This window comes from Scyliorhinus canicula, chromosome 6, assembly GCF_902713615.1.
Source record: "Scyliorhinus canicula chromosome 6, sScyCan1.1, whole genome shotgun sequence".
Lineage (NCBI taxonomy): Eukaryota > Metazoa > Chordata > Chondrichthyes > Carcharhiniformes > Scyliorhinidae > Scyliorhinus > Scyliorhinus canicula.
Genome location: NC_052151.1, coordinates 79,976,148 through 80,003,402, shown reverse-complemented (window position 1 = coordinate 80,003,402; position 27,255 = coordinate 79,976,148). Strand labels below are relative to the sequence as shown.

The window sequence follows — 27,255 nt, the reverse complement described above, 5'->3', positions numbered from 1 at the left end:
TATGTTTGCCAGTTGAGCCATTTCGAGATAGTTTGAAAAATAGTTTCTGATCATTAAATAATCATTCCCTGGTAGATAAAATAGATCAATAGCTACTTTCTGCCATGGTAAATCAGATATTTGCATAGGTTCTCTTGTTTGCTTGCAACGATGCATCTGACATGTCACAACAACTGACCATCCTGTCAACATCCTGGCTTATACTTGTCCTGTAAACAGAGTCACGAGCTCTCCGTTTACACTTCTCAATCCCGAGATCCTTCGTGTATCCTCTTGAGTACATCCTTGCGAAGAGAATAAGGTATAACTATAGTGTTCAAACAAAGTTCCACTCCATTATTGACACTGAGTTCAGATCTTATATTGTAGAACTCCATACATTAACCTCTGGGCCATTGTGATTTGATGTTCCTCATCACCTCTTGAGGAGCTTAATCCTTGCTGGTCTCTTCTTGGATCTCACATAGTTTTGTATCTGATGCTGGTAGTAGTATGGAAATAAGATTGACATGCAGATGTATATCCTCAGCAATTTCACTACTAATACTTTGTATCAGTGGTGTCAATAATGCATCTGCTAAGAACAAATATTTGCCTGGCGTGTAGATAAGATTTAAGTCATAGCATTGCAACTTCATCATCAACCTCTGAATGCACAGAGACATCTGATTGAGATTTTTTTTGATGATGTTAACCAAAGGATGATCATCTGTCTCAACTGTGAAAGTTGGAAGCCCATAGACGTAGTCATGTAGTCAGAGTGTACCTCTGCTCTGTTGTCGCCATGGATCGTGATGCATATATGACTGATTTCCAATTATCATGTTTGAGTTGCAGAAGAACTGCTCCCAGACCACCTTTGGATGCATCTGCTGACTTTAATCTGCTTAGATGGGTTATAAATTTGTGAGAACTGGCTTGGTGTTTGGTGAAGTCTTGAGCCTCTTCCGCTCTTCCTCATGTTGCTCAGTCCAAGTGAAATGTGTTGTCATGTGCAGGAGATCATGTAGATGTGTTGTTTTCGCTGACAGGTTTGGAATGAATTTCCCTATGAAATTCCCTTACTCATCTCCATCAAGGACGGTCACCTCAGCACTTCGCTTTACCGCATCCCACGGATAACCTCACGATGCTCCACTTCTCCAGCTTCCACCCTAAACACATTAAAGAAGCCATCCCCTATGGACAAGCCCTCCGTATACACAGGATCTGCTCAGACGAGGGAGAGTGTTACAGACATCTACAGGCACTGAAAGATGCCCTCGTATGAACGGGATATGGCGTTCGACTCATCGATCGACAGTTCCAACGCGTCACAGCAAAAAACCACACCGACCTGCTCAGAAGACAAACACGGGACACAACCGACAGAGTACCCTTCATCGTCCAGTACTTTCCCGGAGCGGAGAAACTACGACATCTTCTTCGCAGCCTTCAACACGTCATCGATGAAGATGAAGATCTTGCCAAGGTCATCCCCACACCCCCACTACTTGCCTTCAAACAACCGCACAACCTCAAACAAACCACTTTGCAGCAAACTACCCAGCCTTCAGAACAGCGACCACGACACCACACAACTCTGCCATGGCAATCTCTACAAGACGTGCCAGATCATCGATTAGCATACACGTGAGAATGAGAACACCACCCACCAGGTACGTGGCACATACTCGTGCAACTCGGCCAACGTTGTCCACCTCATACGCTGCAGGAAAGGATGTCCCGAAGCGTGGTACATTGGTGAGACCATGAAGACGCTGCGACAATGAATGAATGGACATCGCGCGACAATCACCAGGCAGGAATGTTCCCTCCCAGTCGGAGAACACTTCAGCAGTCATGGTAAGTGTTCTCCAAGGCGGCCTTCAGGACGCTCGACAATGCAGAATTGCCGAGCAGAAACTTATAGCCAAGTTCCGCACACATGAGTGCGGCCTCAACCGGGACCTGCGATTCATGTCGCATTGCATTTATCCCCCACCATCTGGCCTGGGCTTGCAAAATCCTACCAACTGTCCTGGCTTGAGACAATTCACACCTATTTAACCTCGGGTTACCCCTATCTCTGGATCTGTAAAGACTTAATTACCTGTAAATGCTCGCATTCTAAGCATTGTCTTGCATCTTTGAATTTTGTCTATATATATATGTTTCTGGAACATACCTCTTCATTCACCTGAGGAAGGAGCAGTGCTCCGAAAGCTAGTGTTTGAAACAAACCTGTTGGACTTTAACCTGGTGTTGTAAGACTTGTTCTCATAAAATTGAGCATACTCATCATTCATAAGATGGCTTTCTGGTTGTGTGATTTTGGCATGTTGAGAATTGCTTGGATTTTGTCCTTGTCAGGTTCAATGGCATCGATGAGAGCTTGTCACCTAGGAATGTGACCTCAGTTACTCCAAATTGGCACTTTTGCTTGTTGAGTTTAAGCTCATTTCTCCTGATGCTCGTTAGAACTTCCAAGTAACCTTGGATTGTGCTCTTTTATGGTTGAGCCCCAAATGATGATATTATCCACATACATACATACACCTTTGATTATGTGCTCCATGGCACGGTGAAAAATTTCTGATGCCGAAATTATGCGAAACAGGATTCTCAGAAAGCAGTACGGTCCAAATGGTGTGTTAAAAGTGCAGTATTTTTTTACTTTGTTCCTTTAGCTTTAGAACATAGAACATAGAACAGTACAGCACAGAACAGGCCCTTCGGCCCTCGATGTTGTGCCAAGCAATGATCACCCTACTCAACCCACGTATCCACCCTATACCCGTAACCCAACAACCCCCCCCCCCCCCACTTAACCTTACTTTTTTAGGACACTACGGGCAATTTAGCATGGCCAATCCACCTATCCCGCACATCTTTGGACTGTGGGAGGAAACCGGAGCACCCGGAGGAAACCCACGCACACACGGGGAGGACATGCAGACTCCGCACAGACAGTGACCCAGCCGGGAATCGAACCTGGGACCCTGGAGCTGTGAAGCATTTATGCTAACCACCATGCTACCGTGCTGCCCCTTTAGTTGCCGGAAGCCCTGAGATGTGTCACGTTTCATAAAGAATTGTGCACCAGCCATCTCAGAGGTGATTTCCTCATACTTTGTATTTGGAAATGTTTCTCTTCTGATATTCTCATTAAGATCGTTAGGATCCATGCATATGTGACTATCACCATTCTTTTTCTTTACACAAACCATAGAGTTTACCCAGTCGGTATGATCTTCTAGCTTTCTGATTACTTTTAATCATGTCATTCTGCCTAGCTCCTTTTTGCAGCAATCCCTCAGAGAAACAGGTACTCTTCTTGGTGACTGTGTCACAGGTTTTGCATCCCTTTTGATTTGTATCTTGTCCGTGAATGAAAGTGTACCAAAATGTGTGACCATATTACTGAATTTGCTGATAATGTCTCAGAATCATTTGTTGATCGAATCCATAGTGGATGCTATATATCAACTGCACTAGATCTAATTCTTCACAGGACTGATCACCTAATTATGAATCCAAGCCCCCGGATACAATATAAAATGCAACAGAATAAACTGTGTTCTTCACCACCACACTCAGCTCACAAGCATCATAACATTTAATGTTTGAACCATTATAATCTCTCAGTGATATTTTGTGATTTCTTCTAATTGGCTGAATTTTTAAATTTTTAAATTAGTCATGCTGATTAAATTGGCTTTGGCACCAGTGTCTGACTTCAACTGGACTACTGTACTGTTCATGTAAAGTAGGAGCAGCCATTTGTCCTCATTTATTTAAATCATGCATCAGTTAGCATTTTTTTAAGTGCTGGAGAATTTTTTGATGTCTCCAAGAAATTATTCTTTTCTGCTATTACTCCAACAAACAATGATGTTTCATCACTGGAGACTGTCTTCCACTGTGCTGACTGATCTGGGGTTGAGTTTAGAGTAACTATTCTGAGCAAAGTGATTTTTTTCCTTTGCATCTGGAACAAAACTTGCTAAAGGCTGGACACTGCCTTAATTTGTGTTTTTGGCTACATCGTTTACACAGAATTGCTTTGTCCTGATCTTTAACCTGTTTGTTAGTGAGGAGCTGCAGGAACTTTCCTGCCATTTTTGAAAGTTTCCTGCCTTTTAGGAAAAAGGGCGGCAACCGGAGTGCTTTCCGCCAAGAAGACGTCACCATTACTGAGAAACATATTAGAATGCTGTGCTTCCAGCTCATGAGCCTAACAAATCTTAACTGTCTGTTCCAAAGACAACTCTGATTCCCTCAGCAACCATTCCCTCAGATTATTTTCATTCACACCAAACACAATTTGGCCCCGGAATGGAAGATTCTTCTCCTGAGGTACTATCTGGTGTGCACCACATGTGCTCCGGTGCAAGTGGTTGGGGTAAGAACCCCCAACAGGGCAGACAGTAGGAGGACAGCCCCAGGGACTAGCTGCCATCCAGATGGGTTGCGGGCTTGTGGAACGGTCAGTCCCATCAATTGTGGAGATGCAGCTGCAGAGCTAGGGGTATATCAGCGAGCATCCAGCATCTGCAGATGCAGGTGAAGGAGCCCAACAGTGTGCAGGAGCAGGAAGTGGTGCCAGCCATGCATGGCATGGGTGGCGTCCACATTGGAGGCATTGCGGTATGACCAGCATGTCCAAGACCTGGGACAATCTCTGTAGGCGGTGGCACTTTGGATTCCCAGAAGATGTCTGCCAAAGAGGACCCAGGTTGCAGGGTACCTCGACTCTAGATGTAATGTCTGGGAATCAACGTAGGTGTAGCATTAGGGCCCAGAAGGCCAAAATACTAGAAACTAGTTAAGTTAGAATGGGTGCAGGGTTTAGCATAACATTGGGGCTAGGGCATATGTTCTCACATTAAACACCTGTGCACAGTGCTACAACCTGCCTCCGGTGCTCTGTCAGAAGGGTGTGAAGATTGGGCTGACTGGCGCGGGATGGGGGGAATGGGTGGACGTGTCTTGGGGACTGCGGTTCATTCAGAGCCCACCACTTCGATGTTCCACCCCATCCGACCCACCCATCCCTCACCCCCACCATCCCCCCAGGAAACATGGGACCGTGTGATTGAATCACCAGCTTACATGCAGGGATCACCGGGGTGCGGCTTGGGAAGGCCGGGAATTATCGAGTGTGCCAGGATGAAGGTGTTGTGCACACTGCCCGGATATCAGGTGCAGACCTACATGATGCACATCTAATGGTCACACACCAGTGCACGTTCATCGATTGGAATGTTCAGTTTGTGTAGAGCGGCCTGTCATCTGCAGGTGCTCGTAGGATGGCATGAATCTCATCAACCCCGGACCCGTCGGCAAACCCCGCCGTTTGGGCATCCTGGTGGGCTCAGTCCACAGTGAAATGGGTGTATTGTGCCGATTCGGCATATATACGGTAGCACAGTGGTTAGCACTATTGTTTCACAGCTACAGGGCCCCAGGTGCGATTCCTGGCTTGGGACACTGTCTGCGAGAGTTTCCTCCGGGTGCTCCAGTTCCTCTCATCGTCCAAAGATATGCAGATTAAGTGGACTGGCCATGCTAAATTTCCCTTCGTTTTTTTTATAAATTTAGAGTACCCAATTCATTTTTCAAATTAAGGGGCAATTTAACGTGGCCAATCCATCTAGCCTGCACATCTTTGGGTTGTGGGAGCGAAACGGGGAGAATGTGAAAACTCCACACGGACAGTGACCCAGAGCCGAAATCAAACCTGTAGATCCCGTATCTCAGGTAGTTTCTTTAAACCAGTCCTGAAAGACTGGACGCCCTACTCAGCCAGTCCATTGGATGAGTGATGATATGGTTCCTTCCAAAGGTTCCCATCCCCCTGCCATATTAGGGGCGGAATAAAAAGTGTGAGAATGCAATAATTATAGGGGATTCAATAGTAAGGGGAATAGATATGAGTTTCTGTGGCCGCAAATGAATAATATGTTGCCAGGCTAGTATGTTGCCTCCCCGGTGCGGCACAGTTGTTAATCCAATCTTCCACCAGGGCAGAGAGACACACCTCAGTGGGCGACAGTAGTGGCTGCCGCCATGCGCATGCATAGCCACAGAGTTTTACCCAATGTGGCTGTTCGCCCCTCACTGGTCCCGGTATTGGTGAGCGTTTGGCGCCGGTTTTGGCGTCGTAAAAAGCTACAGTTCACATGCCGGCGTCAGCACTTTGCCGCAAAATTGGAGAATCCAGCCCGAAGTAGTGATGCCGCGATAGGATACGAGGACTACCACGACAGCAAAGCTGGCATCGAACCTGGGCCGATTCAGTAAATGCGGAGGGGCTAGCACTGGCGCCACATAGAACACATGCGATTTCAATGAGAAATGGTGTTGGATTCGCCAGGTCCGTGATTGGCACCCGAGAGGCTGACAACCTTCAGCCGTGTATACACATTGCAATTCCCACACACACTCATCCCAGCCAAGATGATTGCACTGGTTGCGCTGGAGTGCGCCCATACCTCAGATGTGTTGGCTGGGGCCAGAGGACACCAAGGGGGAAGCGCCAGGGGACACCCATACGACCTGTGGCCCTAAATTCACAGTGGGCTGTCAGCGGTATGCACAGCTGCATGACTGCCTCGCAGGCCGTGGCAATGGTGCTTTGTGCCCGTTCACCCCGGCCTCACAGCCCGCCTCCTGCCATCACCCGCTACTCCCTCCCGCCCTGGCAGAAGCTCCCCCCAGCCAGCGGCACAACTGTCAGCAAACTATGGCAATGTTGGACACTTTCCATGCCCACTATCTCCTCAGCAGCCACAATGCTGGTTTCATGGTTTTTCAAAACACAAGTGAACCTCGCTGTCAGTAATTTGGCCCATCGGAGATGGAGAATTGCAGAGGCCCTGGAGAATACCGGGCCGAGCCGCTAGTGATATGCAAACGGTATTTACTGTACATGTGTTCTAGAATGCATTGATGCCGCTATCGAGGCGACGAAGAATTGCGATTTGGCGTGAAATCGGTACCCACCGCGGGTTCGGTGTCAGAACTGATTCTTCGTCCCATCGCGTTTCGTGATTCCGGCGTTGGCACATAGAGAATCCCGTCCATAGTCTGCAAAGGTGAATAAAAGACAATGGGCGGAATTCTCCGACCCTCCGCACCCGTTTTCTGGTGAAACACACCCCCACCAGCAGCGGGTTCTCCATCCCGGCAGCCGGCCAATGGGGTTTCCCATTGTGGGCATCGCCAAGCCATTGGAAAATCCACAGTCATGGCACTGCCGGTGAAACGGAGGATACCACCGACAGAGAATCCCACCCAATGACCTTAGCGGAATGTGATTAAACCATATTTCGTATTCCACTAGCACAATATCCAGATACTCCACTGGGCGCAGACAAGGCATCAAACCGAATCACTTGAATCGTAGAGAGGGAATTCCCAAACCTGATTCAATGAATATATAATTGGAATATACACTTGTGTTTCAGTTACAGTTGTGGTAGGGCGGTCAGATCACAAACCAACCCTTTGTTAATTGTGCTGGTTATCCCTTTAAGAGCAATCTCACTGAGTAAGGGTCACGCAGTCTGAACAATCAACCAGAGTAGGGAATCTCTCCAGGGGAGGGGTTTTCTTGTGAAATGTCCTATGGACTATCTAGAAGCATGTAACTATTGAAACGGAGGAGCAAATCAAGTTATTTTGTTCTGCTAAAGAAGCCTCTGGAAGGGGCAGCACGGTGGCACAGTGGTTATCACTGCTGCCTCACGGCGCTGAGGTCCCAGGTTCGATCCCGGCCCTGGGAGATTGTCTGTATGGGGTTTGCACATTTTCTCCGTGTCTGTGTGGGTTTCACCCCCAAAACCCAAAGATGTGCAGGGTAGGTGGATTGGCCATGCTAAATTGCCCCTTAATTGAAAAAAAGTGAATTGGGTACTCTAAATTTAAAAAAAAATAAGCCTCTGGGTGTACATCTTTACAATGTTTAAAGCTACTCCCTCTCTCTCGTTCACTCCACCCAACGTGCAGGTTTTGGGACAGTGACTGCTGTTGTTTGATTCTATTGGTGGGATTTGCTGCGCAACCCACCACATTTTTCGGCAGTGGAGGCGACACGCCAGCAGGATCTTCTGGTCCCACTGTTGTCAACGGGATTTCCTAATGAATGCACTCCTCGTTGTCAGGTATCCCGATGCGGGGGGTGCGTTGTCGGTGGGACAGAAAATGCTGCCGGCGTGAACAGCTGGTAAATTCCGCCCTATATGCGCAGTAGACAGCGAATTTAAAGAAAGAACTCAATTTTACATCTGTTTCTCCCAAAGAGCAGATGGATCATCCATCTGCAGTTTTAAACCACCTCGACTCAGAAAAGAGACCACTGACTGAAAGGAACAAGACTACCGGATTGAGACTGAAACCAGTGTAGTCATCTGGGATGGCCACTTACAAAGGGAAACATGGCCACTTACAAAGGAAAGTATGGCCACTTGCAAAGAATCACGGGAAATATGGCCAATGCAGGATCCAGACGAACTCAGAGCTTAAGTGCATACTGGCCAGTAGATAACCAGACACTATCGGAACCCCCAGCCGATTTGCACTTTAATGGCTCAATTCCACAGAACAAAAGACTTGTACTCAGGTATCAGATACAGATACAGATTCATCGGCGCCACTCCCTTCACCCAGGAAGCCCAAACAGCCAAGGCTCAGGACACGCCCAGCCATCAAGGCACCCGCCTCTTTAATGGCTAAAAATGAAGGCATGTGTTCAGTCTCTCTTGGCCGCGGCGCATCGGCACTCTCTTGGTCCCGGCTTACGCCTAAAGTCAATTGCAGCATCATGACCAGAAGCAAGTTAAAGACCAACGATCGCTCCCAGACAGTTGAGCCCAGCAGAAATAAAGCCACTTCTCCAGACCCAGCCACGCAAGATCCGAACAAAGACCTTGTTCCTCTGCATAAAGCCGGGTGCCTGAGGTTAAGTATAAGTTGTTGTAGTGTTAGGTGTAATTTAGCTTGTAATTTTATGTTGCATGTCTAAGTAATTCTTGCGTGTAAATAAACTATCATTGACATTGAACGAACTAACTGATTGTTTGGTCTTTGATCGATATCCGGTAAAACCTTGTGGTGGCATCATTTAGAACATAGGACATAGAACGATACAGCGCAGTACAGGCCCTTCGGCCCTCAATGTTGCACCAACATGGAAAAAACTAAAGGGCATCTAACCTACACTATGCCCTTATCATCCATATGCTTATCCAATAAACTTTTATATGCCCTCAATGTTGGCGAGTTCACTACTGTTGCAGGTAGGGCATTCCACGGCCTCACCACTCTTTGCGTAAAAAACCCACCTCTGACCTCTGTCCTATATCTATTACCCCTCAATTTAAGGCTATGTCCCCTCGTGATAGCCACCTCCATCCGCGGGAGAAGGCTCTCGCTGTCCACTCTATCTAACCCTCTGATCATTTTGTATGCCTCTATTAGGTCACCTCTTAACCTTCTTCTCTCTAACGAAAACAACCTCAAGTCCATCAGCCTTTCCTCATAAGATTTTCCCTCCATACCAGGCAACATCCTGGTAAATCTTGATACCTGGTGACTCTGAAAATCAATATTATCATTAATAACTATCAGTATCCAGTTAAAAATAGTAACATTATTGATGCCGAATTGGCAACACCAGCCGGATCACCAAACTATACACTGTGAATTCCTATTAAATTTTATGGACTCTAATTTGACCAATCTATCCTTCTCCACTCTACAATTTATTATTATGTGTCTGTGGACATGCGAGTACCTGCATGAAAGTCAGAGTATGATAAAGCTGCACTTTTTCTTTGCTAAACTGCAGCACAATTTGTTATTTTATGATCACAGCATATAAACAATTAAGCACTAGCTGAGCTAGCATGTACATCCATTTCAACCAATGAAACTGACTGCAGTCAAACAGGAATATAGAAAAAAGGGAAGCGATTTGACCCCCTTCTCACCTCACCGATCCAAGCAAATGACAAGTTTAATTATGTTAATTTTTACGCAATGGAAAAGTACACACCCAGGGATTCTCAGGTTTACAAATGGAGGACATAGATAAATAATACAAAGTAGACAAAAGAACCATTGAGCTGATTCATAACATATTTTCTAATGTTGACGCAGATGAAAAAAGTAAATAAGATAATATTTAAAAGACTTTCTGGGTGTAATTCTGGTCAAACATTGAAAACAAATGGCTGTTGCACTAATAAAAATACCTGTTTGAAAGGAAACTGACAAGTGAACGCTTAGCATTCAAGCACTGATTACAAACAATTTTTCTACATTGTGTCAGGGGCTAAGACCGCACTCAACATATATAATGCATAAGAGGTGAGGAGGAAGAGCAGCAGGACTATAGTGGTAGGGAATTCAATTGTAAGCAGAATAGACAGGCATTTGTTTGGCCGCAAAGGAGACTCCAGGATGGTGTGTTGCTTCCCGGGCGCCAGGGTAAAGGATGTCACACAACGGTTGCAGGGCATTCGAGAGGTGGAGGGCAAACAGTGTAATGTGAGACCACCTTTAAGAAATGGGTGTTTATCAGATAGCTGTAGTGGGGTACCTTTAAGAAATGGGTGTTAATTGGATGACTGCAGTGATGTCAGAGTGTGGGTGGAGCTGGGCTGTCTGTCTTTCACTTTAATTTTTGAGCAGGAAACTACAGGGTGTATTTTAGTTTAGTTTTGAGAGCTGGATAGCTTCATGAAAAGCAGGCAGCTGTATAAGGATCCCTCTGCAATCTAACGACTGTCTCCAAATCATTTTGGGTGATTTCAAAGTCATAACTGCTCTCAGTCGAGAATATAAACCTGATTTCTGTGTTAAGAAGGGTCTTTTGTCTTCTGGATGTTGCAGGGAAAGATTAAGGTTCACTTATAGAATATTGTATCTGTGGGGGTGATTGGTGTTGATAGTTGTTAACCCATAAACTGTGGGTTTATAAAGTGTTAACTGGTTTCATAAATAAACAATGCTTTAATTTAAAGTACATTAACTCTGTTGGACCTCACCTGTAGAGTTTGCTGTGTGCTCCCCATACCACAATCTATTAAAAATTGTGGGTCAGGTGAACTTCATGATACACCTTTGGGTTCTCTAAACCCTGGCCCATAACAACAGACAGATATCGCAGTGCATACTGGCACCAACAATACAGGCAGAAAAAGGGATGAGGACCTGCAAGCAGAATTTAGGGATCAAGGAAGTAGATTATAAAAAGGACCCAGAAGGTAGTAATCTCTGGAATAGTTCCAGTGCCACGTGTTAGGAGTATAGAAATAGGAGGTTTGTCCAGATGAACGCATGGCTGGAGAGATGGTGCACGAGGCAGGGGTTTAAATTTCTGAGACCTCCCTTGACCATCACTCTCTGCTTCCTACCGCTCAGCAAATTCTAGCTCCAATTTGCCAAATTTCCTTGGATCCATGTGATCTTACCTTTTCTATCAGTCTCCCATGCGGGACCTGATCAAAAGCCTTGCTGAAGTCCAAGCAGACTACATCAAATCCATTGCCCTCACCTACACATTTGGCTACCTCTTCAAAAAATTCGATCTTGGTGATACATGACCTTCCCTCAGCAAATCCATGCTGACTGTTGATTTATCGCTGCCTCTCCAAATGCAGATTATTATTGTCTCTCAGAATTGCTTGCAATAGTTTCCCCAGCTCTAAGGTTATACTGACCAGCCTGTAGTTTCCTGGTTTATCTCTTCCTCCCTTCTTGAATAATGGTACCACATTGGCTATCCTCCAGTCCTCTGGCGTCTCTCCTGTGGCCAGAAGTGCCCCTGCTATTTCCTCTCTTGCCGCACTCGACAGCCTTGGATACATTTAATCCGGCCTTGGATATTAAAAAAAATAAAAATCCTACCAGACCACTCAGAACCTCTCGTCTATGCTAATTTCATCAATTTTATCACAGTCCATCACCCTGATTCCTATACCTACCCTGTCCCTCTCACTAATGAATAACCAACACAGAGTATTCATTTAGAGCACTACCGATGTACTCCGGCTCCACGCTGTCCTTACTGGGCCCTACTCTTTCCCTAGTTATCCTTTTACTCTAAATGTACTTGTAAAATAACTTATTTCCTTTGTTACCTGCCAGTATCCTTTAATGTCCCCTTTTTACTCTCCTAGTTTCCTTTTTAAGTTCCCTCTGGCACATTTTATACGCTTATGTGGCTTCTGCTGTTTTGAACCCTCAATATCTGCCATAAGCCTCCTTTTTTTTAATCCAATGTTGCATATCCCTCGATATCCAGGGTCCACTGGATTTGTTGGGCCCACCCTTTTCTTGATTGGAACATGTTGGCCCTGTACTTTCCCTATTTCTTTCTTGAATTCGTCCCACTGTTGTTATGGGCCAGGGTTTAGAGAACCCCAAAGTGTATCATGGAGTTCACCTGACCCACAACGTTTAATAGATTGTGGTATGGGGAGCACACAGCCCACTCTACAGGTGTGGTACAGCAGAAATGGAAAAGTATCCTTCAAAGCAAAACAATGTTTATTCTATGAACTCAAGTTAACCTTTTTAAAACATACAGTAAACGTCTTAGCAACCATCAATTCAAATACAACCCCCAAAGAATATAACACTAAGTAATCCTTAGTAACTTCCCAAACAACATCCAGAAGACAAAAGAAACACCTTTTAACAGAAGCACATTAGGTTTACATTCAATACTGAGAACATTTATAATTCTGAATTCACCAAATGATCAAGAGATAATCTTTTCATGGCAGAGAGATCAACAGTACACCTGCTTTGTCTGGCTTCAGCTCCAACACTGAAAACAAAATTAAAACATACCCTGCAGCAAATCACCTAAAACGAAAGAAAAAAGCTGACAGACAGCCCAGCTCCACCCACACTCTGACATCACTGATAAACACCCATTTCTTAAAGGTACATTTCTTAAATACTCATTTCGCAGGTTTACCGAAAAGTTTCTGCTCCCAGTCCACTCTGGCCAAATCATATTTGATCCTATTAAAATTGGCCTTCTCCCAATTGAGAAATTTGATTTCAGTCCCATCCTTGTCCTTTTCCGTGACAATCTTGAATCTAAAGGAGTTATGGGATGGATTTTAAACAAAACATTTGTAAGTGTCATTTTGGGTGACTTTGGTGGGATGTTTCCCGTCGCTTTTTGGGTCAGTTCCATACCGGTATACACTCACACTTAGGATGTGATCTAACGGAAAGGTTTCATTTCTGGCGGGTTTGGCTGGGAATTTCTCTCCGGCTCTGTTGGTGAGTTCCCCACTGCTATACAGTCACACTCAGTCATTTTTTTGGGCCCTGTGGAGTTTCTCCGTGATCAAATCTACACTTAATGGACGCGATCGGCCAGCCACTTTGCATCTGAAAGGCAGCACTTCGTGGCGCAACGTGGCCGATATAAGCCGGGAAACCCCACTTCCGGTTCTACCCAGCTTGCAACGCTCAGAAGATCTCATGCGATTTCGTGAGACCCACCCATTGTGGGTGGGTTAACCTTTTGGAAAATCTGCATATTAGGGCACAATAGCTAGTGTCACTGTAATATGCAGTTTTCTGAGCCATCCGAGGCATTGGGATGTATCCTCTTCACCTCAGACACATCGGCCGAACACCCTTCAGTACTTGTCTCCACAAACGGAGACCAGACTGAACGGCAGTCATGCGGGTCTCCCACCTGGGTGCCAGCCTGGCAATGCCAAGGAGTTCACGTGACACTGCCAGCTGGCAGGAGCACTGCCAGTGTACTAGGATGGCAGTGCCTTGGTGCCAAACTGGCATTTTACACGCTGCGCTGATCAGACCAGGGTTGTGTGGGGGGTGTGCTGAAGCTTTGGGGGAAGAGCCAGGAGCTCCAGAAATCAGGACGTCATTTAAAATTGGCGTCCAAATCTCTTGGTACACCGAGAAGTTCCGGCGAGCTGAGCTCCTCAGTGAAGAAAATAGGGCTATGTAAGGCCCTCATCTAACTGGGAGAATGCTAAATACCATTGTGTTTCTCGGCACTATGAGTGCTGGGAAACACTCGCCTAAACACGCTCGCTGTGGGACTTTGTTCCCATTTAGTGAAGTCGAGCAGAATCACTGGGAAGTTGCACTCACTAACCAGATTGGCTCCTCAGAGATAGGGCCACCATTTTGAAAGGTTCCCCAATCTCTAAATATGCCTGAGGGTCACTACACCCTCCTCCTGCAGGCATTGTCTGGAGGCCCCTTCATACTCCCTTGTCCCCCCTCTACCCTTCATACTCCTTCCACCCTCCTTTCATGGGCTTGGCCCCCCTCAGACCCTGAGCCTTGGCAATGCTACCCTGACACTGCCACCCTCGCAACCTGGCAGTTTTCCTGCCAGCTTGGCAGTGCGACCAGGTATCTTGGCAGTGCCAGGATGGCAGTGCCAAGTTGCCAGCCTGCCAGTGTCAAATTATTCGCTTACCTTGGGAGAGACAGGCTGCCACCCTGTCTGGTCCCTGATCATCCAGGGGCCTCCGATGGCCTGGGAGAGCCCCAGGGTGCCGTTCCACTTGGTTCACCTTTGTGTGGAGCAGTACTAATCGGCACCCGGCTGGGGTCTCAGAATCACAGAATAATACATCACAGAAGAGGCTCTTAGGCCCATCAAGTCTGCACCGATGCATGAAAAACACCTTACCTCCCAACCTAATTCCATTTGCCAACATTTGTTCCATAGCCTTGAATGTCATGATGGCCCAAGTGCTCACCCAGGTATTTTTTAAAGGATGTGAGGCAACCCACCTTTACTACCTCCCGGGCAGTGCATTCCAGACCATCACCACCTTCTGGATAAAAACATTTTTCCTCAAATCCCCCCTAAACCTCCTGCCCTAACCTTGACCTTGTGTGCCCTCACAACTGACTCTTCAGCTGAGGGGAACAGCTCATCCCTATCCACACTGCAATGCCCCTCATACTTTTGTACACCTCGATCAGGATGTCCCTCAGTCTTCTCTGCTCTAGCGAAAACAACTCAAGCCTATCCAACCTCTCTTCATAATTAAATGTTCCATCCCAGACAACATCCAGGTGAATCTGCCCTGCACCCCCTCCAGTGCAATCACATTCTTCCAATAGTGTAGCAACCAGAATTGGACACAGTACTCCAGCTGTGGCCTCCCTGGGGAGGCCGGTGGATGCCGGGGGGCCAGATAGATCCAGGTCAGTCTTCAACCTACCTACGGTGTGAAAGAATATGCTATGGAGCATTGATTATGCATTGATGTGCCATCAATTGTACGAGAGGCGAGTGCTTTACAAAAGTCAGGCTTTAATAAACTAGAACACAGCTCTGCGATCGTCTACAATGGAATGGACGATCGCCAGGCGTTTGTCTATTTATACCTCGGTAATGGAGGCGTGGTTAACTCAGCCTCTCGGCCAATCGGTCGAGAGGCACATGACCGACCAGGGCCAATGGTAAGCCGGTGTTCTGCCCCAATGGCAGACAGGTATGCAAATCATATCATCACATGCATTTATACGAAAACAACAATTCTTTATCCTAAGGGTTTTGCCCTGTATCCCCATTTATTTCTCTATTGCCCCTTTTAATGTATGAGAGAAAAGGAGTGTATCTTGACACCCTATTCTTGTGTGTGTGTGTGAATAAACTATCTCTCTGAATTTACCCTATCTCAGGTTTGCTGTGGAGTTGTTAATAGAAATTGTATCACACCAAAACAGAGGGAATGGGTGATAAGCCATGGCTTACAAAGGGGGAAATCAAAATACCTTCCTGTTTACCAGCAAGTTGGAAGAGGAGAAATAAGGACTTGCTGAATTAAACCCTCTCTTTTTCGTAACAATAGGTATTTGCAGCCTACATGCACCCACTTCCACTAAAGCTGTGAGAAAATCAATATAAAGACCTGGAGCTGGGTTTTCATGGTCCCAGTTGAGACCAAAATTAGGCAGGGGGAAAAACATGGCCACGAATAGGGCAGCCAGAATTTCTGTTTCAATTTCAACCTCAAGCATTTTCATGAGAGCAGGGGAAGGAGCAGGCCCCAGAACCAGTTGCTTCCTCTGAAAGAGACAACTAACAGCATTTTGGGCTCATTACAACTCCAAACCAGGTACGTTTTTAAATTTTCATGCAGGTAGCTGGATGTTACCAGCTGCCTGAAGATTTTAAAACATAACTAAAATAACTTTGCCTCCTTCACTGCTCATCATTAAATGGCATAGTATAAGTTGTATTTGTGTTTGTATTGTACCGTGATTGAAAGATGCAGCTACACTTTAAACAAAGCACCAAATCCTCCAAGGAGTGGCAACCACCGTCAGAGTGCCACTCCACTCCTCTTTTCTAAGCTTGCACCAGAGCATGCATTTATCACCCAGACATCTGAACTCATCCTTCTCGAAAACGCAGAGCACAGATGTCCTCCTTTGTGGTTCAGGTTGTCGGGGGCGGAAACCAAATTGTTGCCATATTCCAATGAGTCTAAATGACCCAAAATCACTCAGAGCAGCTAAATATGTAAGATAAGTGAGTGAGGGGGTAGGGTGTCATTGGGTGTATGAGTGAGTAGCGTGGGTCAGGGGGATCAGGAGGGTAGACTATGTGTTGGGGCATAGTTAGCTGCTCAGGATGGAATCAGATCAGAGTGTAGTCAGGGGATCAGAGTGTGGTAGGGTAGTTGGGGCAGTCAAGGGGTCGAGAGAGTAGTCATGTGGTCGGGGTGGTGTAGTCAGGGGATCAGTGGTATATTATGTAGGAGTTAGAACTGGTTTTAGTCCTTCCAGCCTTCCCTGCGTAACTATTCTGGTAAATGAGTTGGAGCCGTCTAAAGTCTTCAACTCTAAGTCAAAGGATTGAAGGGTGCCAGATTCAGGGGAATTTCCCATTGGAAGCTTAGGGCGCGATTCTCCGCAAATGCGGGGAGTCGTAAAGGCTGCCGTGAAACTGGCCGTGCTTCACGGCAGCCTCCGCGCCCCCTCCTGGGACCTGATTCTGCTCCCCGGTCGGGGCTAGCAGCAGGGCCCCGTGAACCACGGCATCGCAGGCTTAGCGGACGTCGCTAAGCCCGCGCGTCAAGGGTAACGGCGGCTGACGCGCACGATGACGTCAGCCGCGCATGCGCGGATTGGACGGCCCCAACCCGCGCATGCGCGGATGACGTCATCACGCATATGTGTGAAACCCGCGCATGCGCGGGCCATCATGCCCCTCAGCCGCCCCGCGGACTGATCCAGCGGGGCGGCGGAGGAACAAAGAGTGCACGGGTTTCGGACCCGATCGAGGGCCCATGCCACCCTTGGCACGGCCGTGGTGTGGCCGTGCCAATCGGTGCCATGGTTGTCGGGAACGGAACTTTGCAGCCGTTTTCACGAACGGTGAGAGCAGGTGTGTTTGCGTTCGTGAAAACGGCCGTAAAGGCCTGGGAACTCGGCCTATCGGATAGGGGAGAATCGCTGTTCGCCGTAAAAAAATGGCGAGCAGCGATTCGTGTCGTGGGGCGGCCGTGGGGGTGGGGGGGGGAGAATAGCAGGAGGTCGGGAAAAATGTCGGGAAGGCCCTCCCGCTATTCTCCGACCCGTCGTGGGGGGCGGAGAATCGCGCCCCTAGGTTTCTAAGGCAATTCCCTCTATGTCCTTGCATTGAGACTTCTGAGGGATCTCCATGAATCTTCCAGGGTAACTCTAGGATATGACTAAAAGATCTGGGCAATGTGTGTCAAATTGTTACTTCTGTCATCTGGCAAACTCTCACATTGAAGATCAACATCATAAATGTCAAAAAATCTCCGGATTAATTAAAAAGAAATCATCTAAGGAAGTGTATCTCACACTATAGAAACCGTAGTCTTGTATGATAACCAAGTGTAAATGTTCAATCTTTGCCCAGTGACTTTATATTCAGTCTTGACATTTGTTAAAATATCAATTCTGAGGTCAGTTTGTTCCTTGGGGAGTTTTATGGGTCCTTGGCTGCAGTTGAACTTCTTCGTGGTTTTACAAATGCATTCTTTATACAGCTGCTTTGAAGTCATAATCTATTCCCAGCTCCAATTCCTAACTCCCCCTCTCATCCATTCCCGGATCCCATTTAAAAACCACTCTCTTCACCTGAACTTGTCATCAAATTCCAAAACTCCTCTTTCTGATTGTTCCTACATAGCAACCCTGGTGGCTGTTGGTCAAGTCGTGGCATTTGGTGGAGTACTGCTGCGGCAGGCAATCTAAAGATCTAGGTGCCTGAAAATTGGAAGCAGCAGTGCCCAGGAGAATCATTCCACATTCTGGCAATCTCCGAAAGGCTTTACTTTGGGGAGCTGTGTGTCTGAGTTTATGCAAAAATAACCCATAACACATCAGTTACAGTTAAAATTGTTCAGTTAATCAATATTTTCTTTCTTTCTTGCTAATCAATGCAACACAGGCACACTTGTCAAGCATCTTTTAAATTAGAAATAGCTATATAGCAAGTATGTGACAGATAGAGATAAATTTTGTGAAAGCGATAGGGGTAAACTCAGTCAATGAGAGTAATGTGCTCTCAGAAGGGAGATTAGAGAGAGCATAAAGAATTACTGACCTTCTCACAGTATGTTCCAATTTTCGAATCACACTTTCTCAGAAGCTTCACTTTGATTCCTAGTGAAAACGAAAGAAATTATTTTGAAAAACTGTGGAGTTGTTTTCAAAGCAAAATCTCAAACCTCCACAGTTAAAATAATGACCATTGTTAATGAGCTGTTAATCCTTTCAGTTTTAGGGGAGATTTACAATCTTAAAGCTTAACTTTGTTGTGTGTGCTTGAGTAATAACAGTAACTTAGCCACACTCAATAATTGGCACCAGGGTGCTGAGGTGGGTCCTTCTTGGGATGTGGGGTTCAGGAAGGCTTGTGTTGGACTGGTGGTGCTCAGGTCATGGGTCTTCCTTGGGATGGGGGTCTCTTGACTGCACCTCCATGTTCAGCCATTAAACCCATTAATTTTTTAGTATGTAAAAGTTTTCCCATAATGAAATAGAAATTAACTCAACTAATAATAATCACTTATTGTTACAAGTAGGCTTCAATGAACTTACTGTGAAAATCCCCTAGTCGCCACATTCCGGCGCCTGTTCGGGCACGCTGGTGCAGGAATTGAACCCGTGCTGCTGGTCTTTTTTTGCATTACAAGCCAGCTATTTAGCCCACTGTGCTAAACCAGCCCCTATACCATTTAGACTGTCACTCATTGTCTCATAAATAAACATCCCTATAATAAAGCAAAAGTGTTCTTGTCTGCAGCCCAAACTATTTAAACAGTGAGTCACTATGTAAAAAAAATAACTCTTTTTCATAATAAAATGAAACTGATATCCCATTCCCAAAACCCTTTAAAAAGGTCTGTCAGTATGCCAAGTTGTGCCATTAAAGTGGAGAACCGTTTGGATTGGTTTTCACACAATCAATTTCATTGCGTTTTGAAGTCTTGAAGGTGGTATAAATGGCTAGGCGGCTGAATGATTTGAACTGGATTGTTGCCTTTTAAATTCACACCATATTGCCTGCTAAAATAATTGTGATTGAATCTCACTGGAAGTTCAAGTGATAAATCAGATTGTTTATTTTTACAGCTCTGCAGGGATCCAATAAGTCAGGGTAGCAGCTGCTTCTCTAACTGCAATTTGTCTTATGAGTCTCCATGTGCAGCAGGGACCAGTCCTGATTCTCGAGTGCTGCAAAGAAAGTGGAGGGGCAGGCCTCACAGCTGAACTTTCTTTGAGATTGAGGAGGGAGGGGATTTGAAGAGGGGCTTTAAAGGCTGAGCGAGGGTAAAAGAGCGGCCGAGGGGGCTGGAGGGCCTTCCCAGCGATTAGGGAAGGGTGATTGTCCTGCTGCAATCAAGGTGTGGGGGGGTGGGGTGGAGGGGGGGGGGGGGGGTGCTGCAGCAGCTAATGGAGATTGGAGCACCCTTAAAAGATGACACTCCGATCTCAGAGGTGGGGGATCTGTCCAAAAGATTAGGTCCCACCCCTCTCAGTTGCAACACGAATCCCGGAATGGCATAGAATGACATGGAAAACCCCATTTCCAAGTTCCAGGTGCCATGAAGTGGCAGCAGTGCCACCGGGGGACCAGTCCTGATTCTCTGCTGGCGGACACACTGAAACTCTGGAATGGAGAATCTTGATCCCAGTCTTTGTTGAGGTAATTAAGTAGGGAATATGGAAGGTGTATCAGTGGGGGTCTATTTGATTGGCAGTGATCAAAATTCAGTTTGAAATAGCAAATTTACAAAAAAGGTAAAGATAGAACAAGAGTAAAATTTTTCAGAGGGAGAAAGATCAATTTTACTCAGTTGAGATATGATTCTGTATAAGTGGACTGGAAACATTTGATCCAAAATCAGCTGGGCGACACAGTGGCACAGTGGTTAGCACTGCTGCCTCACAACTCCAGGGACCCGCGTTCAATTCCGGCCTCGGGTGACTGTGTGAAGTTTGCATATTCTCCCCATGTCTGCGTGGGTTTCCTCCGGGTGCTCAGGTTTCCTCTCATAGTCCAAAGATATGCGGGACAGATGAATTGGCTATACCAAATTGCCCCTTGGTGTCCAAACGGTTATGTCAAGTTGCTGGGTTACAGAGATAGGGTAGAGGCGTGGGCTTAAGTTAGGTGCTCTTTCCAAGGGCTGGTGTAGACTCGATGGGCCGAATGGCCCCTTTCTGCACCGTAAATTCTATGATTCTATGAAAATGGAGAATCAGGTACAGTCTGGAAAACCAAGTGCTGCTGTGAGACAGAAGATTATCAGTGAGAGCCCACATGAACTTAAATTTATACAGCACTTTATGCAGGAAAAACTACCAAGGCACTTCACAGAAGTGTAATTGGACAATGATCAATGCTGAGCCAAAATAAGACATTAGCAGAAGACTGAAAGCTTGGTCAAAGAAGTGGGAGAGTTAAAGAAGCAGATGGACAAAATTACAAAGCCTAGTTAGCAGAAAGCACGGATGCAAAATTGAGAACAAGGGGCGGAATTCGTCGACCCCCCAGCACAAATCCCGCCCCCGCCGTGGCCAGAATTCTCCGCCATCCGGGAATCGGCGGGGGCGGGAATCGCGCCGCGCCAGTCGGCAGGCCTCCCGCGCCGGTCGCCGGGATTCTCCCCTACCCGGCAGGGCGGGGGGTCCCGGCGTACCGGAGTGGCAAGAACCACTCCGGTGTTGGGCCTCCACAAAGGATTCTCTGCACCTTTAGGGGCTCGGCCCACACTGGAGTGGTTGGCGCCCCGCCGACCGGTGCCACAGCTGGCTGAAAGGCGTTCGCTGGTTGGCGTGTGGCCGCGCATGCGCCGGAGCGTCAGTGGCTGCTGACATCACCTCGGCGCATGCGCAGTGGAGGGGGTCTCTTCCGCCTCTGCCATGGTGGAGGCCGTGGCGGTGGCGGAAGGAAAAGAATGCACTCACGACACAGGCCCACCCACCGATCGGTGTGCCCTGCTCGCGGGCCAGGCCATCGTGGGCGCACCCCTCGGGGTCAGATCACCCCGCGCCCCCCCCCCAGGACACTGTGGCCCGCTCGCGCCTCCTGCTCCCGTCGGCACCAGAGGTGGTTTAAACCATGTCGGCGGGAGAGGCCTGACAGCAGCGGGGCTTCGGCCCATCGCGGGCCGGAGAATCGCCGCGGGGGGCCCACCGACCAGCGCGGGGGCCCGCTGACCGACGCGGCGCGATTCCCGCCCCCGCCGATTCCCGGGTGGCGGAGAATTCCGGCCACGGCGGGGGCGGGATTTACACTGGCCCCGGGTGATTCTCCGACTCCCTGGGGGGATCGGTGAATTCCGCCCAAGGAGTGAGGAATGCTCAGGGTCAGAGTTGGAGCAATGGATAGTTCTTGGATGGGGACATGGATGGATTTAAAGACAAGGGCGACAATTTCAAGTATTAGAGACTGGGAGCCCATAAAAGTCAGCAAGCACTGGGGTGATGGGTGTGCGACGGGAGAGCTCTGGATAAGCTAAAGCCTATGGAAGGTGGCGAACAACTATCAGGATCAGAACATTCAGTCTGGAGGTGATAAAAGCATGACTGAGAGAATTAGCAGAAGATGGAGTTGGGCATGATTGTTGGTTAGTCTCGTCATGGACGAAAGTAAGTGGTCACTGCAATGAAAAGGTTAAGAGGCAACCCAGCTCCATGGGCAATTTAAAAAATACTGAGTTTGCAATCACCCTGCTTCAGCCTGAGTCAGTGACAGAGGATAGAATTAGATATGGGCGATATTCTCCATCCCGCCACACCTGTTTTCTGGTGCAGCGCACCCCCGCCAGCAGCGGGATCCTCCGTTCTGGCAGCGGGATCCTCTGTCCCGGTAGCCAGCCAATGGGGTTTCCCATTGCGGTCACCCACATGTCGTTGGGAAATCCGTAGGCGCGTGTGCACTGCTGGTGAAGGGGAGGATCCTGAAGATGGAGAATCCCGCCCATTGCGGTGATAGTTGAGGAGCCTGGGGGAGAACCTAAGATACCTGCAGAACTCTATCTATTATTGCAAAGCACTGGTTGTTGTAGTTCTGCTCACTCTTCCTTCCACCACCTGTGATATATTGCTAACAATTCAGAAACTCTTAAACTGTTTATAACATCTAATCCAACATTCCAATCCTGTTATAACTGACTAAAGGTTACATTTTAGCATGCGTTTGAACATAGCTGAACTTAATTCTTTGAATGTACAAGCATATTTGGTTAGTGGGTATGCCCTTTCAGTCAATCTAAGCCTGTCTAAACTAAAACCTTCTACACTTCCGGGATCCGTATCTTTTCCATCCTCTACATGCATTCTTCAAGATGCCTCTTAAAATTTGCTACCATATCTGCTTCCACCACCTCCTCCAATAGCTCGCTCATCACCTTCGGTGTAAAAAAACTTTCCTCGCACATCTCTTCTAAACTCTCCCCCTCGCACCTTAAACCTATGTCCCCTAGGAATCTACTACCCTTTCAGGCACTGCATTCCAGACTCCCACCACACTCTGGGTGAAAAACCTTTCCTCATATCCCCTCTATACCTCCTGTGCTTCACATAAAAATTATTCCAATCATTATTCACCGTTCAACTATAGGGAACAGCTGCTTCCTATCCACCATGTCCATGCCCCTCATAACCTTATACACCTCAATCAGGTCCCCCTCAGCCTTCTCTGCTCTAAAGAAAATAAGTTGTGCCTATCTAGTCTCTCTCCATAGCTCAAATGCTCCATCCCAGGCATTATCCTGGTGAATCTCCTCTGAACCCTCTACAGTGCAATCACATCCTGACTATCGTGACATGATCAGAACTGCATAAAGTATTCCAGCTGTGGCCGAACCAAAATATTGTAGTTCCAATATAGACTCCCTGCTCTTAGCATCTCAGCCATGACTAACATTTTTTAAAATTCATTTATGGGATGTGGGGATCGCTGGTCAGGCCAGCATTTATTGCCCTTCAGAAGGCGGTGATGAGCTGCCTTCTTGAACCGCTGCAGTGTAGGTTTAGGTACGGCCACTGTACTGTTAGGGAACGAGTACCAGGATTTTGTCCCAGCGACAGTGAAAGAACGGCGATATATTTCCAAGTCAGGGTGATGAGTGATTTGGAGGGGAACCTCCTGGTGGTGGGGTTCTCAGTTATATGCTGCTCTTGTCCTAGATGGTAGTGGGCGTGAATTTGGAAGGTGCTGTCTAAGGCGAGTTACTGCAGTGCATCTTGTAGGTGGTATACACGGCTGCCACTGTTCGTCGGTAGTGGATAGTTTGAATGTTAGTGGAAGAGAAAGCAATCAAATGGGCTTCTTTGTCCTGGATGGTGTCAAGCTTCTTGAGTGTTGTTGGAGCTGCACTCATCCAGGCAAGTGGAGAGTATTCCATGACATACCTGACTTGTGCCATTTAGATGGTGGATAGGCTTTGGGTTCAGGAGGTGAGTTACTCACCATAGGATTCCTAGCCTTTGACCTGCTCTGGTAGCCACAGTATAATATGGCTAGTCCTCAGTTTCTTATTAACTCCCAGGATGGTCACTGTGGGGGATTTAGCGATGGTGATGCCATTAAATGTCAAGGGGTGATGGTTAGACCTTCTCTTGTCGAAAGGAGATGGGCATTGCCTGGCACTTGCGTGGCGCGAATGCAGCTTGCCACTTGTTAACCGAAGCCTGGATATTGTCCAAATCTTGCTGGATTTGGACATGGAGTGCTTCATTATCTGAGGAGTCATGAATAGGGCAGCATGGTCACACAGTGGTTAGCACTATTGATTCACAGCTCCAGGGTCCCAGGTTCAGTTTCTGGCTTGGGTCACTGTGCGGAGTCTGCATGTTCTTGCCGTGTCTGCGTAGGTTTCCTCCAGGTGCTCCGGTTGCCTCCCACAGGTCCAAAGATGTGCAGGTTAGGTGGATTGGCCATGCTAAATTGCCCTTAGTGTCCAAAAAGGTTAGGTGGGGTTGCTGGGATAGAGTGAAATGAAATGAAATGAAATGAAAATCGCTTATTGTCACGAGTAGACTTCAATAAAGTTACTGTGAAAAGCCCCTAGTCGCCACATTCCGGCTCCTGTTCGGGGAGGCTGTTACGGGAATCGAACCGTGCTGCTGGCCTGCTTTCAAAGTCAGTGATTTAGCCCAGTGTGCTAAACAGCCCCTGGAGTGGAGTGGAGTGGAGGTGAGGACTTAAGTAGGGTGCTCTTTCCAAGGGCCGGTGCAGACTCAATGCAGCCGAATCGACTCCTTCGGCACTGTAAATTCTATGATATCTGATCTATGAATGGTGCTGAATATTCTGCAGTCATCCGCAAACATCCTCACCTCTGACCTAATGATCAAAGGGAGGTCATTGACTTTTTTTGACATATTTTTATTCAAGTTTTATATTTTATACGCTGTACACTTGTTAAAGATAGATGCGACAGTTACAATTTACAAGTTGTTCTTTTTCGTTTTCCGTCAAGCCCAGAACATGTGGGTGTGGTTTTCCGGGCCACCCTGGCACCATTCACATTTATCCCTCACCTCTGGGAAGAACTTGCTCATTCGGGTTCTTGTCAGGTGCGCTCTGTGCACCACATTAAGCTGCATGAGGCTAAGCCTTGCACAGGAGTCCAAACTCTATTTCGCTCCAGGGTCCCCACTCTATTTCCGTCCCTAGCTCTTCCTCCCATTTTCCCCTTGTTTCGTCCAGTGGGGAGCGTGTCTCTAAAGGTCATCCATACAGGTCCCCGCAGTTCCCCTTCCCCAGATTGTCCGCATCTAGGAACTCCTTAAACATTGCTTTTCTCGGGGCCCTTGGGTACATTGCTGTCTTCTTGCCGGGGTAGTTTTTGACCTGCAGGTGTCGGAGTTTGTTCCTGTTCGGTAGTTCCAGCGTCTGTCAGCTCCTCTATGTTCGCTAGTCTGTCTCCTATGAAAAGGTCCCTAACCGTCAGTGTCCCCACCATCTTGTCTCCATCTATTAAAGGCGGCGTCATGGATGGATACAGTGGGTATCTGTCGTTGCCGCAGATGGGGCCATGGTGGAGACCTCGGTCAGACCGAAGTGCCGCTTTATCAGGTTCTAGGATCTCAGGGTTGCGAACACCACTGGGCTTGCTGAGTGTTTTGTTGGTGGGGACGGGAGTGCTGCCTTGTGAGGGCACAGAGGGTCATCCCTGTGCAGGTGGGTTCCTCCATCCTCTCACTCTTTCAGCCATGGCTGCGCAGTGGTAATATTGCAAGTTCTGGAGGGCCAGGTCTTCTCTTTTGTAGTATTGTTTTGGGGATTCTTGGATTCTTCCCTCCCCCACAAAAACACCACAATCATTTTGTCTATTGCCTAGCAAAGGGCCTTGGTGAGGTAGATCAGAATGTAAATGAACAGGAAAAGGAACCTGGGCAGTACGTTCATCGTGATAGTCTGCACCCTCCCCACCAGGGAAAGCGGAAGTGCATCCCATCTCTGCAAGTCCTTTTTTACTTCCTCCGCCAGACTGGTCAGGTTCCATTTGAAGATCCGTGTCCAGTCATGGGCCAGGTAGCGGAATTTGCTTTGGACTATTTTAAATGGTAGACCCTCCAGCTCTGCCTCTCCCCGTCTCAGGTTCACTGGAAATACATAGGGAGGTCATTGATGAAGCAGCTGAAAATGTTTGTGGCCTAGGACACTACCCTGAGAAACTCCTGCAGTGATATCCTGGAGCTGAGATGATTGATCTCCAACCACCACAACCATCTTCCTTGTGCCGGGTATGACTCCAACTAGCGGAGAGTTCTTCCCCTGATTTCCATTAACTCCAGTTTAGCTTGGGCTCCTTGATGCCATAGTCGGGCAAATGCTGCCTTGATGTCAAGGACAGTTACCCTCGCCTCACTCCGAATCTCAATATGAAGACGGGACTTTGTCTCCACAAGGGCAGTGTAGTGGTCACTTGTACCGATACTGTCATGGACAAATGTATTAACAGCCGGTAGGTTGGTGAGGGTGAGGTTGTACGTTTTTCCCTCTTGTTGGTTCCCTCACCACCTGCTGCCGACCCAGTCTAGCAGCTATGTCCTTTAGGACCTGGTCAGCTTGGTTTATGGTGGTACTATAATGTCACTCTTGGTGGTGGACATTTAAGTCCTGCACCCAGAGCATATTCTGTGCACTTGCCACCTTCAGTCCTTCCTCCAAGTGGTATGCAACATGGAGGAGTGCCAATTAATCAGTAATGGTGGCCGGGACGTGATAATCAGCAGGAGGTTTCCTTGCCCATGTTTAACCTGAAGCCATGAGATCTCATGGGGTCCAGAGTCAATGTTGAGGACTCCCAGGGCAACTCCCTCCCGACTGTATATCACTGTGCCGTCACCTCTGCTGGGTCTGTCCTGCCGGTGAGACAGGACAAACCCAGGAATGGTGATAATGGTGTCTGGGACACTATCTGTAAGGTATAATTCTATGAGTATGACTATGTCAGGCTGTTTCTTGACTAGTCTTGAGACAGCTCTCCCAACTTTGGCACAGGACCCCATGTGATAGTAAGGAAGACTTTACAGGTTCGACAGGGCTGCGTTTGTCAATGTCGATGCCAGATGGTCCAGCTGGTTTCATTCCTTTTTAAATAAAGCCTCTTAATTACCCTATTACATAGATATACATGGACAATAGAAGCAGAAGGCCATTCTACCCTTCTAACCTGCTCTGCCATTCTTTATGATCATGGCTGTTCATCAAGCTCAATATCCCTGATTCCGCCTTCCTCCCAC

General features: G+C 47.3%; 2 protein-coding genes across 4 annotated transcripts in view; both read right to left on the bottom strand.

Moving 5' to 3' along the window:
- The window catches only part of LOC119967269 (4-galactosyl-N-acetylglucosaminide 3-alpha-L-fucosyltransferase 9-like), a 167,785-nt gene that overhangs the window by 60,551 nt on the left and 79,979 nt on the right, over positions 1 to 27,255 (bottom strand). The window contains exon 2 of one of the 2 annotated variants that reach the window (XM_038799574.1): positions 18,593 to 18,651. The exons of the other annotated variant lie outside the window; for it this stretch is intronic. The gene's annotated coding sequence lies outside the window, so the exon portion shown is untranslated. The remainder of the gene's footprint in view (positions 1 to 18,592; positions 18,652 to 27,255) is intronic. 2 annotated transcript variants of the gene reach the window in all.
- LOC119967266 (4-galactosyl-N-acetylglucosaminide 3-alpha-L-fucosyltransferase 9-like) overlaps positions 1 to 27,255 on the bottom strand; it is a 116,975-nt gene that overhangs the window by 9,769 nt on the left and 79,951 nt on the right. For both annotated transcript variants that reach the window (XM_038799570.1, XM_038799569.1), the window contains exon 2: positions 18,593 to 18,651. The gene's annotated coding sequence lies outside the window, so the exon portion shown is untranslated. The remainder of the gene's footprint in view (positions 1 to 18,592; positions 18,652 to 27,255) is intronic.